Here is a 14,323-nt window from a genome sequence, read left to right on the forward strand (position 1 = left end):
ATTTCGACTCCTGTGGATCCGCAGTTGCCTAGCTGACAAGTTGAAGGCGAATGTAGTTGGACTGCATCGGAGACACAACACTATTCTCCTCTTTTAGATCCACACGTGCTATTCTAACGAATTGAAAGCGAATCTTCGCGTACTCGCCCGATCAATGAAAGAGACGATCGAACGACAGCCGAGCTCAATTGCACATCTTTCACTGGAATCCTCCAAGGCTGGCCAATAATCCGAACGAGCTAAACCCGGTGCAGTTAAACCCTCGGCATTGAGTAACACCACACCGCCCCGGCCGCCGAATACCCACACGCCACGATGTAACCCGAAGTCCCAGCTTGCCAAATGCAAAACAGTGAAAGTCCGTCAAAACGGGCTTGGCATTTCCAACTCCCGCCAGGGCCGCCGCGCGCCGTCCGGGGGCGTCGTCGGGCGTCGGCGTCGGGACCGGGGTTGGCTCACGAAAAAAAAGCTGCAACGGAAACGGAGCCCGCGCTGCAGTTATGACTCGCGGAATTTTTTCGCAGACCGGTCGCGGGTCGCGGGCCCGTTGCGCAACGGCCAGATAAATCGCGATTGAGACGTGCGATTGAGACGCGCGATTGACGGGATTAGTTTTTGAGTCGCATTGCGGCGATATTTTATACGCGCTTACCGAACGTTGACACACAATACTCCCGTGCTAAGTAACTACGCCGTATGAGCCCTCAGACGTTGCCACATTGGAAAAAAAAACACATTGGATCTAGAGTCCAGACTCTAAAAAACATCGACAAGAAAAAATACTCTTGATTCAATAAATTTCAAATTTATTTGATAAAATTTATTGAAAATTTATTTAAAATATAATTGATTCATAAAATTTCAAATACCACAGCTTCAAATGGGGAAATATCGATGGATCGCAAAGCACGCCACGCCACTGGTGTTGCAAAATTTAAAGAACTGCCACTGTCTCTGAGCGTAGTTACGCCCTATTGTCAGACAAGCGACTATTTGGACATATTGAAATGAAACTATGTCAATTTTGATATGAGCCCTGAGATCCATACACTGGAAAAAAAAACACATTGGATCTAGAGTGCAGACTCTTAAAAACATCGAAAAGGAAAAATACTCTTGATTCAATCGGATTTTCGCTAAAATCAAGAACCAAGCCTCTTAATTTGAGCGGATTTCCTTTTGATTTAAGCAAAAATCTGATTGAATCAAGAGTATTTTTTCTTGTCGATGTTTTCAAGAGTCTGGACTCATTTGGCAGGATGCGACTATTTGAACGTACAGGAACTGTTTTTGCCTAATCGTCCAACTGAAGGCAAACAACGTCGAATCGTGTAGATTGCGGTATTTCTCCTCACTGGAACAAAAACACATTGGATCTAGAGTCCGGACTCTTCTAAACATTGACAAGAAAAAGTGCTCTTGATTCAATCAGAATCTAGCTTAAATCAAGAACCAAGCCTCTTAATTTAAGCAGATTTCGTTTTGATTCAAGCAAAAATCCGATTGAATCAAGAGTATTTTTTCTTGTCAATGTTTTCAAGAGTCTGGACTCCAGATCCAATGTGTTTTTTTTCCAGTGCAAGTCTCCTTCGATGAAAACTGAATTTATTGGGGAAATTGTGAATATTTTTTCCAACATTTTCAGACGATTTTGTACGCAATTTAATCTAAAACGGATCGCGTTAAGCGGAGAGGAACCAAGCCACATTAACGATTGCCGAGTTCAATTGGACAATTTATTTTTTATATGAAAACGGTTGTGCGGATTTTGGTGCAAATTTCGGTGAATTTTCTGCGTGGTACGAGGCGAATTCCTCAGAAATTTCAAAGGAATCCGTACAAACGTTCTCTTGTAAAAAATTAAATTACCCAGTTAAACTTGGCAATAGTTGATGTGGCTTGGTTCTTTTCGGCTAAACGCGGTCCAAACGTTTGAGAATTTCAAAGAAAAATGTGCATGAATATCATCAAAAAGTACGTGTTTTATCAAAGAAAATTTGGCATCTCTCGAATGTTCATACGACGTTCTGCCTTAGCACTGAGGAATACAGAATACTGACGCGAGTGGCTCCGCTTACAATCGCGCGGGGACGCGTTTCCAAGGGTCGAGGTGTGAGTGATCGATGATCGATATTCCTCCAGTTGGAGCTATGGTAAATAATCGATTATTACGGCGTTCGTTGCGAACACCCGTTAATCGATATTTCTCCATAAGTTTAAACGGGAGATCAATCGATATATCGCAAAGCACGCCACGCCACGCCACTTGACCCCGTGCGACACGACGAACGGGCGGGTGCTGGATCCAGCTACGCCCTGATTTACAATAAACCTCGCTCGGTTTTCATGCAGGCCGTCCGAGCTTGCGAGTCTGACATTCGATTTTGGCGTTATTGTTAGCCTTTGCCAAAAGAAACGCCCAGAAGTGAATTTCATTTTTGCCATCACAGATTTGGCCTTTGAGTATGACGCAGTGGTGTGGCGTGCTTTGCGATATATCGATTGATCGGTCATTTAGACCTATGGAAAAGAATCGATAAACAGGGTGTTTGCAGCGAACACTTTATAATCGATTCTTACATGGGTTAATAGCATAACAATCGATTTATCGCAATTCACGCCACGCCACTGGTATGACGGGTAACAGATTTCTGACTCGTTATTTCGTCGCTCCTCTGACGTAAGGAGTGTATCTCTATTTCCACAAAAGCCCCGGAAAGCGTTGGTCATATAGACGTATTCATGCTAAAAGGAACTATGTTCCACGCAAACCGTTGAACATAGTTCCTTTTGGCATAAATACTTCCATATGGGGAATAGGGCTTACGTGAAAATTGAGATACGCCCTTACTTACGCCAGAAAAGTAACGATTTGTGGTAACGTATTTGCCATGGGAGCAGGTTTCCAACCTCCTATACTCTGAATATAGAGGTTCTCATAATCTGCCAACCACAGGGATTCGTGTATTCTTATGGTCAAAAAAAATGATTATCCTCTCCCTTAACAAGGTCGTTCATACTGAGGCACTTTGCACTGCCCGGAAAGTTACTTTGCAGTTGTCAGACTTTTTAATCAATTTTTTCAGTCTCTTTTTGTTTGTCCACGGTTTTCAGTCCTTGAAAATGTGTCTCACACAGGTTGCTCCTTCGTGACGATTGGTCCATGTACATTCCTTTATAAATAGGTTACAGATGCAACGCGGCCAGGTGGCTGTGTTACGCACTAACGTGGACGTAAGTGCAACGGTGAGTGTATCACGTTGCGCTTCAGTCAACTTTTACGCGTAACACAGCAACCTACTTGGTTAAGTGGAATCTGTGACCTAGCCATAGGATTTTTTAATTAGGGCAGAATGTGACCAAAAATGCAAAAGGACTAACTTTGGATGAGTATTACATACACATACGTGAAAGTCGCTTATACAACGCACTCATGCGTTCTGCGACACCCAACGTCACATGTGCTCATCTTCCCAGAGGTTATCGGGCAACTGGCACTTAACGCAACATCTCCTCGTCAACGCCTTGTCGTTATCCCTTCACGGAACGTCCCCGTTGCTTTTTCCTAGGAGGTACCCAATCCAAAACTTGTTTGGGAAACCTCTCCTCCGACATTCTTTGCACAAGTCCACAACACACTAACTGCCTAAACATATCGTCTGGATGAGTATTAATGGAGAGAATAATAATACAAGATACACTGTGCCTCAGAGCCGACGCCGAGGACAACAATTTCTGAAAAATATTTGAACGCTCCCCAAACTGTGCTGCGGACATAGATTTTGCTGATTTTATTCTAGTCCCCGGTTTGCGTTCCCCTGCCGTATAATTCACGGCGTGCGTAATTTCATGCTTGCCACCCTGAAAGAAAAAAAAAACTCCGGGCGTGGAAGCCGTACTTACGGGCTATAAAGCCATACCGTCCGCGTTCCAGGATCACAGGCCGAAAGTTCTGCACCCACAGCAGTCAATGCTACGGCTCCAGTACCCGGAACTTTCGGCTCCTGAATCCGGAACGGACGGTGCGTCTATACAGCCCGTAACTTTTTTTTTCAGTGCACGGTTCTCACCTTTTCTAAACAAGACCACCATCTCCACTTCAGGCGTAATATTTAGGCCACGCAGGGGTTCCCACTTCCATCGACGTGTTTCCGGAGCACGGATCCCAAATCTCCCCGATGGACCGCCACAAATTCGAAATCTATTTGGAGCGGCCGAAGCTCGTCCCGCGTGCAACTTAATAAACTGCAGCAACGAAAGACGTGAGCTATCGAGCACCGTTGCCGGTTGAGGCGGAGAAAAAAACGTATTTCCACTCTCGCCGACGGCGGGCAACAATGACCACCCGCCAAACTCGGCCGCGCCGCACGCGGCCCGGCGCGGGAAGAGCAACCTGATTAAATGAAGTTGTTTTTGACGTTTATTTTAAGCCCGAATCGCGGCGTATCAAATCTGAATGTTTACCTGCCAACTTTTATTCACGATTGGCGGGAGCCTCCCTCCTCCCCCGCAATGGACCCTCCCCCCCCCCACAACGGACACCCCCTCCCCCCCGGTTTGTCGTCGACTAGATAACCACTGAAGCGGTAAGGTTGCATTCGCGTCGCTGGCAGCTTTCTGTTCCCTTGTTAGATCATTTTTATGGTGCAGAACGTCGTCGGCCGTTGGCCTTAGGAGAGCCCCGGTTGGTCGTCGGGCTGGAGTAAGAACAAAAGCGTGAAATTGCGGTCTGGATTTTATTGCTCCGCGGCTCGATATCATTAACTCCTGAAGTGTGGCGAAAGTAAATACACGGAGGAAAATCACTACTTCACGAGCCGCGTTTGCTAAGCGCTCGGCCATCGTCCGAAATAACCGCCGCGTCGTGAGCACTCCATTTATCATCCGTCGAAAGTTCACATTCGTGGATTTCAAAAGCGAAGGGGAGGCCGGAATGGCGCTTTTGCGTGCCGCTGTGTTTCGCGAAATGACGAATTCTACGAAAGTCACTTCGAATCGCGAAATCATTGGGGCAAAAATACACTAATTGGACTACATTTTGCAATTAGGAACTACAATTTCTGGTTTAAAAACAAAATGTCTACTATTAGCTTCCCATGCACATTAGTGTTTTTTACGGTTAGACCAGGACGTTTAGTGCCTAATTTCAAAATGAACTCCAATCATTGCAAGTTGTGGCCGTATGACACGGAAAAAACGACACGAAGGCTAGGTCCTGAAAAGGCATCGCTCAAATTTTAGGTAGGTAACGCAATTTATGGAAAACTTCCTTGATTTTTCTACTCGGTTGGCAGAACATTCTGCATTTTGAAGCTTTAAAGTTACCTTGGTTTTCTTCGAAAAAATAAGATAGTACCGGTAATTTTGAAACACTGCCATGGAGATGCACTGTTCCGCCATCGACATGTTTGGATTGAACGTGCGTTGTGCGTTGTGCCGCGACGTTCAACTACGGCTTGCGTACTACTTTGTCCTGATAAGTTGCATCGAGATGCTGTAAACGTGACAATATTAATGTCTCTCGTAAAATTACATAACTCTCCGATGTTACGGATAAAACTGGAGCACTCTTCTCCGGCGATAATCTTCAATATGAATGAGAGGGTTGAACTCGATTACGGTCATATATTTCACCTTACATTAAAATTGATAACGATCTGATGAAATCATGACACATAACCGTGTCGCCGTAATGTAGATAATGGGCCTCTAGATCCAGGCATGGTATGAACTAGGAAAATAAACGTCACTTGTTTTCTCTTCAAAATTCCTCACTCCTCTGGAGTAAGGGCGTATCTCTACTTTCGGATGAACCCTATTATCCATAAAGCTCCTTGCTTTCGAGGGCTCAAGCGAGAATCGAGATACGCCCTTGCGTCAGAGGCGCGACGAATTGTGCGCAGAAAATGATTCACACGACGGGAAGTTTGAAAATCAACTTCTGGACGAGAGAGTGACAAGTATTTTTAACATGGATCAAATGGACTGCATTTTGCAATTTGGAACTATAAATTCTAGCCCGGTTTAAAAACAACGTATGAGCTATTCGTTTCCCAATGCACACATGTGTTTTTTTAGATGAGCCAGAATTTATAGGTCCAAATTGCAAAATGCAGTCCAAATGAAAGTTGGATTTCACAAACTTCATTTGTATTTTTGTCATCGAACCAATGTCAATGGACCATTAGACAAGGTATGAGGTCAAGCATTCTGATACGTGCTTCCTGACCAAAATTTCACGCAGAACACGATTTGCGCGACGAAATTACTGTAATTAACTCCTAACTAAGATATTTAATGTTTCTTGACGCGTGGATTCAAACCTTCCGCTCAAGAAAACACAATTGTCAACGTGCATCAAATCGCACACTAAACTTTACCATGTCAATCTCTGCGATATGAAAATCTGGCAACCTCAATCTTGACGCTTTGGCTCAGCTATACCGTTTTCATGTAAACAATTAAAATGCCTGATTAAAGTTGGAAATAGCTGATGTGGATTGGCTCCTTCCTACTTAACACGGTCCAATTATGACCACAGATTTTAACATTGTCTGGACAGAACGACAAAATTGACTCAAAAAACATTGAAAAACCGTCCATCAACTCGTTTCGAGTTGATCCGATCGGAAACGAAATACGCGCTCCGCGAGTGTTGGTTTGAATAACTGACAACACCGAACCCTAGCGCGACCATGTCATCTCGTCTAACAGTAAACGCAGCATGAATAATAAAAGGCCACTGATTTTACCCGAAAAAACATTTCTGCCCGAAACTATCCAATCCTAAAAAGTCAGGGGAGAAAAAAATCTCCTCACTTTAATTTATTTCAATGCCTCTTCGGAATATTAATCGAACATTTTAACTAGGATCGGGGATCAAATAAATTGATTTACATTCTGACAGGGTGTTAGAATCCGTTTCGTTGAGCCTGGGATTTCTTGCGATGCAGTGGCGTAGCGTGAATTCGATGTATCGAATATCATGCCCTTTAAACCTATGGTGAAGAATCGATTATTAAGGTGTTCGCTGCGAACACCCTGTTTATCGATCCTTTCCCATAGGTTTAAATGGTATAACAATCGATATATCGCAAAGCACGCCACGCCACTGGTGCGATGTGTGTAGATGCTCGGCGACTCATTCCCTTGATAAAGCTCTTAATTTATTTTTTAGGTCCCCACTTGCTTCGACGCTCCCGCGAGATCGACAAGCGAAGCAGACGAATCGACACATTAGTGAGGACCCGTGGTCCATTTTTACTGGACAGCTCTAAAGTTGAGCCAAGTTGCCAGACCTCCACTAAATACATAATTAGATTAGTCGTTTGTGATTGCCGTTATCAAAACTTAAACGAGGAGGATGAGACAGATTTTTAAAAAAAATGGGGTCCTCGAAACAATAAAACAGACGCATACTCCTATGGACTATTTGATTCAAGATAAGACTGGCTAGTATGACAATGGCTGTTTTATACATTTTTACCAGGGTATGGATAAAATTTTAGACCTGTGCAGTTTTATGAGAATATATCTATGGCTAAATTTGGAAAGTGCTTATCTCCGATTTAAACGTTGTAAATTTCCGCTTAAGTTTTACTTTTTCCAGAAAAAACTCACCGACAGTTTCTCCTCAAATTTTCTGTGAATTTCTCTTACATATTTAAACATATATATATATGCACAGAAAATTCCAAAGAGATATTTTGGTTGGGTTTCTCTTGAAAAAGTAGAGTGTAGTGTAAGGTTTTAAACAATTGGACGCATCTAAATCAAACGGAACTATATCAATTCTAACACGAGCCCTGAGCTCCATAAGAATACTTACATGACAGAGCTCATGTCACAATGGACGTACTTCCTTTATGTTCAGCTATGTCTAATTGTAATGTAGATACGCATTTTTTTACTTTAGCCATCGGTGCGTTATAAGTATCGGCAACACTGTGGGCAACTTCGGTGGCTCATTTCCATTTTTCAATCTGACAAATCTATCAATGGGATACGAAAAAATTTGGGAATAAATGAATGAGTGGATAAAAAATCTAACGAGGGCCCGTTTGGGACGTGTTGATCATAAAACGAAAACGAGTTGGTGGATGATTCCTACTTGATCCACTCGACCACCAATCGTGGCTTGGCTTAACACGCTGTACTGCCACTACATGCTTCACTATCTCCACGCATCTTGAATGAAGACGTTTCCTTTCCCAAAAAACAATGTTTACGCTGCTTTAAGTGTTTTTCAAGCACTTTATGCCGGTTCATCCGTGAGGTGGGATGAAATATAAATGGCTTTGTTTAGGTGCGGCTTGGTGGTAAACTGGGAAAAAACGTGTCTCGATTGCTGCAGTTTACAGTTTCCGCTCATGTTTTATTTTCTTCAGAGACTATAACCTGATACTTCTGCGTGAATTTTACAGTATTTCCCAAAAATCACGGAGAGTGACCTTTCGAAGAAGGATATTTTGGGCTACGGAAGGAAAATTATTGACTTTAGCTCAACTACAGCGTTCTAGGAGTTTTTGCTGAAATTCTATTCCCTCGAGAGGACATTAACTTACGTATTTGCGTACATTTTTCAGAAGTTCTTAAAAGTCACGAAGGATATATGACATTTGGATGGAACATTTCTGAAGTATGGATTGAAAATTATTGGTTTCGTCTAGATCGCAGCTTGAGTTCGCGCTCATAATTTATGGCTATGACGAAAAATTTTCGGACCTTCCTGAAAATCAGGAAGAATGACCTTTCGAGGGAGGATTTTGGGCTGTGGAGTGAAACTTATCCGCTTCGTCTCGATTGTGGCGTCTTAGAGTTTTAGAGAGTTTTAGTGAGTATTATTTAATAGATTCGACTAATTTTTCCAGAATTTCCTGAAAAACTTAATGAAAAAATTGGGTCACGGAGGGGGTGATTCAGACCTCCTGAAACCCCCTCCTCTCTCTTCGTCATCGCTATACCTCATACTACGGTTAAAACATTTTGACGGTTAAAAACTTAGGAATGATAAAAAAACTCACCTGCTCTGAACGATATCCTCCGTCTTCGAGGCAATAAGGGATGAAAATCCAATTTTGAGCACCGGATGACTACTAAGGGTTAACACTTGGTACCGTTAAAAAACCGCAGAGACTTATTCCAAGTAATCATAGTATTTAGTTCTTTAAAACGATGCGAGAAAAACTATCTAACTTCCGCGTCCTAACTTTAGAAACAAATATTTCGCTGCGTGAACTTGTGCTCAATTGTACTCGACCGGCGAACTGCATTATTTTCCGACTTTAACGATGCGGTCGGACTGTTTCCATCGATGGAGCGCTTCGTTTCGTTTCGTCAGGTGTATTTTTTTACTATTGATTACTATTCATGCTTCCTTGGGTTAGGGGCCATTACCATGCGGCTCAGGCGGGGCGGTGCCCGGATGTTGCCGTAAGGCCCACGGGAGTCACTGCACTGCCCGAGACCCGGTCACCACTCCGGGGCTCAACACCGTGCACACCGGTCCGCCACGAGTGAAAATTATAACCGGGTGCTCACGTGTCCATGACCCCGATAATTTCCAATTATTCCGTCTTTTTCCTATTCCTCTCCCGTTTTCAACGACCGATTTTCAGAACCCCCGGATCCTCGAACAGGAAACACATCCGCACTGAAACAAAAAAACAAAGAGGCAAATTAGTTCATTGAATAAAGAAAGTAAATAGGGAGCGTTTCATGATGAGTGCAATCCAAGAACTTATTCCCGTTAGCCCAGGAGTGAGGTTGTCGACCCTGTTCCTCGTTGCCAATTAATTAAACAAACATACGAGCTGATTAAACGATTGAATTTAAAAACGGACTGAAAAATTGCACTGGAAAAAAACACATTGGATGTAGAGTGCAGACACTTAAAAACATCGGCAAAAAAAAGGACTCTTGATTCAATCAGATTTAAGCTTAAATCAAGAACCAAGCCTCTTAATTTAAGCGGATTTCCTTTTGATTTAAACTTAAATCTGATTGAATCAAGAGTCCTTTTTCCTGTCAATGTTTTCAAGAGTCTGGACTCTAGATCCAATGTGTTTTTTTTCCAGTGTGGGATATGATAAAAAAAAGCGTACGATTTGAAGAATTAAAATTGGGAAAAACTACGTCACTGCCACCACAAGGTGACAAATTTCTTTGCATTAAAATTCCCTTGTTTTTCCCTTACTGTTCGGGGATTTTGAAAATAAAATTCCCTGACTTCTCGATGTAATTTTTAGGCATGATTTCTCGGGAAAATTTCTTTTCGAGAAAAATCTTAAGCGTGAAATCTCTTGAAACTGAAAAAAAAAACGATTATGACTGCGAGAAAAAATTTAGGGTTCTGCAGTGAAACTTTCGAGCTTTTCCCTGACTTTTTAATAACTGCTCATACCCTGCACTATTGCATAAAAGTAACTCCGCAAAATTGTGTGGCTAAGCTTTACCTACACGAGCATGAAAAATATCTTGACTTCGTATATTTATTAAAGCGGTGAATCTGCTATCTGAAGTAGCAGGGATTGGAGTTCTGGCAACTTCAGCCACAATCCTCATCCAGCCTTCCACAGACTGACGCTTCAAAAACAAGTGGTTAGTTCAAAAAGCGAACGGAACCTCCTCGCCTAAGTAATGGTCCAGTTACACGATCAAATTGAGCCATCAAATTGAAACTCTGATTGGTGGAAAAAGACCTGAGGTGAGGATGCGACCAATGAGAGGCCAAATTTGATGGCTCAATTTGATCGTGTAACTGGACTTTAATGAGCTCGAGCACTTGATATTACCGATTCAAAGTTGTATTTTTCTTGAAGGACACTGTTGTTGGCATGACTACAATTTCATTCATGGTTGGTGTAATTAATAACACCCCTAATTTAACGGTAATTTTTCCCTTCGCAGGCATAAACTGCCGAAAGAGGTTATTTTCTTGTGACTAAAGGGTTCACATAATGTGTCCATTTTTCGATTCCCTGACATAATGTGTCCATTTTTCGATTCCCTGACATAATGTGTCCATTTTTCGATTCCCTGACTTTAAAATTTTCGAATTCCCTGACTCTTAAAAAAAAATTCCATTTACACTGTTTTCTTTTTGTTCACGAAGACATCTATTAAATGCCGCTCGCAAAATTTGATGACTTTTCTAATAAATTCCCTGTCTTTCCTAAATAGCTGTAAAGTCCCTGACTTTTCTAACTCGCTGCGAATTCTCTGACTTTCCCTCACTTCCAAGGTTTCCCAGAAGGTCGGAAACCCTAAGAACTCGATTATATTCAGTTTAGTCTCTGCAAAGAAAGTATCCGAAGGCGAAGATCTTGCGAGTGCCTCTCATAGTCACAAACTGGGAATACGCAGCATACAAATTGAGGTTAAACATCCGAACACAGAGAGATTATCTGCCCCAGTGAGCAAGAACCACGTAACTCGTGGTGGAAACCGTGCGTGCAGGCGCGGTTATTCCTCGGTCCGCAAGTATTCCTTGTTAGCATGTGCTTGGGATGCCCAACCTAGCTAACTTTATGCGGGTGCGCAGGGCGCAGAATAAGAAGCAGATTTGAATCAGGTTTATTGCTGCTGCCTTTTGTTCTGCGGCTGCGTTTTATTGTTCGGCCCGAAGCGCGGTGCGCGTGCTGTCGCTATCCAATAAATACGCTCGCCGATACAAGCCAGTGGCGTGGCGTGCTTTGCGATACATCGATTGATCGGCCATTTAAACCTATGGAAAAGTATCGATAAACAGGGTGTTCGCAGCGAACACCTTAATAATCGATAATTTACCACAGCTTCAAATGGGGAAATATCGATAGATCGCAAAGCACGCCACGCCACCGATAAAAGCAGCCGCGCAGATAACATCCCATTTTATTTTCAAGGTGTTACAGATTCCCTCCCCTTTCACTCGGGGTAAAATCGAAAGGAGCCCGGAGGCCACCGGGGGTACTCAAATGAGTTGTCTTTGATTTTATCACGGAGAAAATTCGTGCGTGGAACCCGAAGTTGAGGTCTTATGGAGCTCTGAAATTTTCGGATCGCGTATTCGAAAATTTGAGGCTAGCTACCGAAGTTCGGGTCGAGCATCTGAAGTACTTCGGTGTGTACCAAAGTACTTCAGTGATGTGTAACCAAACTCTCGGATATGTATACTGACGTTAGACTGACAATGAACTTCGGCAGCTGGACGTCAAATTTTCGGATGCGCAATTCGAAAACTTCAGAGATTCATACAACCTCAACTTCGGGTCCCAAGCACAAAGTTTGTTTCTTCACATAGAGGCATTTAGTTGCGGGATCAAGAATGAGGGCGAAATTGTTTTAAAAAAAGTTTCAGAAGTCTATCTAAATTTGTAGAGACGGATTGGGCTTGTGCGGATGGACAACTGAGCCTTTTTCCGAGAAAAAATGGAGAATTTTCGCGTAAAATTCGACAAAATTTAGTGATAATAATAGGCATATTTTCGCGGTAGTGCATTCGTGTGAAAATAAACTAACCGAGGGAATTTTTAAGCGTTATAAAATTCCCTGAACTTTCAAATTTGATAACATCGGAAAGATCACGTGATGTATTTTAGAGGCATCTCCTGATATTAATTCCTGTTTTGACTATCAATATATTTTAAATAACCCAATGGATTATTCTATTAATGGCGTTGCGCGACCGAGTTACGGAGCACGCAGGATAAGCGTAACTCATAAAGTCCCCTAAATTTTCAAATTTGATAAAATTTACCAATTTTTCCAGGATTCTCCTTCTAAATGAGGAACTTGCTGACTCGAGTAGTTGATACGCCCTGAGCTATACATAATCTTTGGGAAATACGAGAGGGTTTCCGATATGGAGGATCTCGGCTTAAGTTGGCCCTCTGATTACGTCACAAAATTCCATCAATGCGGCCCTAAAATGTACTTAAAACTTGAATTTCCTCAGAATACCAATTCGAGGCATTAGCCGAATTCCATCGATTGCCGATCGGTCTGTAACTTGAAAAAATCGGGCAGAGAGGCCAGCAACTCGATTGTTGAATCGAATTGTCATGATCGATTAAAAGCGTTGCTAAGATAGATATTTATCGATTAGGATCATTCGATAAAGATTTAACGATCGACTTGCAGGAGACCGGAAAAGAGCAGCACAGTCTAATAAAGCCGAATGACTTTCCTATGGACTCGATACAGCGCTCACAGCCGAAATTCGCGTTAATGAACTCTGCATTCGCTCCATGACGATCCCACTTTTGGTCGCGGTTGCCAGTCTTAGTGCTGGATTGCCTCCTTAGACTCAAAATATATTAAATTCCTGAGTGTTCTCATAAAATTTGGCAACGTTCATGGGGATTTGGCCCGATCGAAGATCCAAACCGTAAAACTGCTATTTGCAGATTGGATGAATCGAAGAGCTATTACGCAGGCGCTATGTTGCCGTTGCGGAAGCTGCAGATAGTGCAAAAAGTGGGTAATTATCAAGCAATATAATTGTCATTCGGTCGATAAGAAACGATACATTTTCGATACTCAACCCCACGAGGAATATATATCGGAGGGGATGGATTCGATTGACAAACACGATTACAAAGCTCGGTGTCAATTCGATCGGCTTGAATTGATCGCTGTTCAATGGACACAATTTGATCGATTCACTGGTTTGTCGATCGCCTCACAAGTTTTTCGATCGATTCACGGTTGTCGTACGAATCACGTCTATCGATTCATGTTTATATTCTTCGATCGATACATGTCGATCGAACCGACACCGAGTTTTTAATCTTTCGTCGATCGAATCTTAGAGTTGCCACATAATTTAGGAAATGAAACTCCTTGACATTTCCCTGATTTCTCTATCACGTTTTGGTATAATTCCCGGACAATTGAGGATATGCCACGTGCTTAAAAAAGCATAATTTGAAATCGTTTTCTGGCAAAATTTGTTGTTCGAAACGTCAAACCCATTGTAGAAAGGAAATGGGGGTAACTGGTCAATTTTTTCCTGACGTTTTCGTCATTTTCCCTGACATTTCCCGGTAGGTATTCCCTGACTGTAGCAACCCTGGAATCGGTGTCGATCGGTTCTTGTCGATCGAATCCATAGTCTTCACATATATTTTCGAAGAGGATTTCACAAAGGGCGCGCTGCTTTCTGCAAACTGGCAACGCGTTTAATATCTCAGATCGCTGAGCTGAGTTCATGACAAGTTTATGACGTTACGAGCGCAAAGAACCACTCCCGAGGCGAATTTTATTTGCTTACACTTTTACAGTTGAGTTGGATGTGACGCCGCGTCGGCGAATTACTTTCACGGCAAAAATCTAGCCTTGAACT

The 14,323-nt window shown here is 42.6% G+C and overlaps 1 protein-coding gene across 2 annotated transcripts in view; it reads right to left on the reverse strand.

Annotated features, from left to right (window-relative positions):
• Positions 1-14,323, reverse strand: part of cv-c (RhoGTPase activating protein) — a 235,660-nt gene that overhangs the window by 150,841 nt on the left and 70,496 nt on the right. For both annotated transcript variants that reach the window (XM_072300080.1, XM_072300079.1), the window contains one exon: positions 9,024-9,652. The gene's annotated coding sequence lies outside the window, so the exon portion shown is untranslated. The remainder of the gene's footprint in view (positions 1-9,023; positions 9,653-14,323) is intronic.

This window comes from Bemisia tabaci, chromosome 4 (genome assembly GCF_918797505.1).
Source record: "Bemisia tabaci chromosome 4, PGI_BMITA_v3".
Taxonomy (NCBI): domain Eukaryota; kingdom Metazoa; phylum Arthropoda; class Insecta; order Hemiptera; family Aleyrodidae; genus Bemisia; species Bemisia tabaci.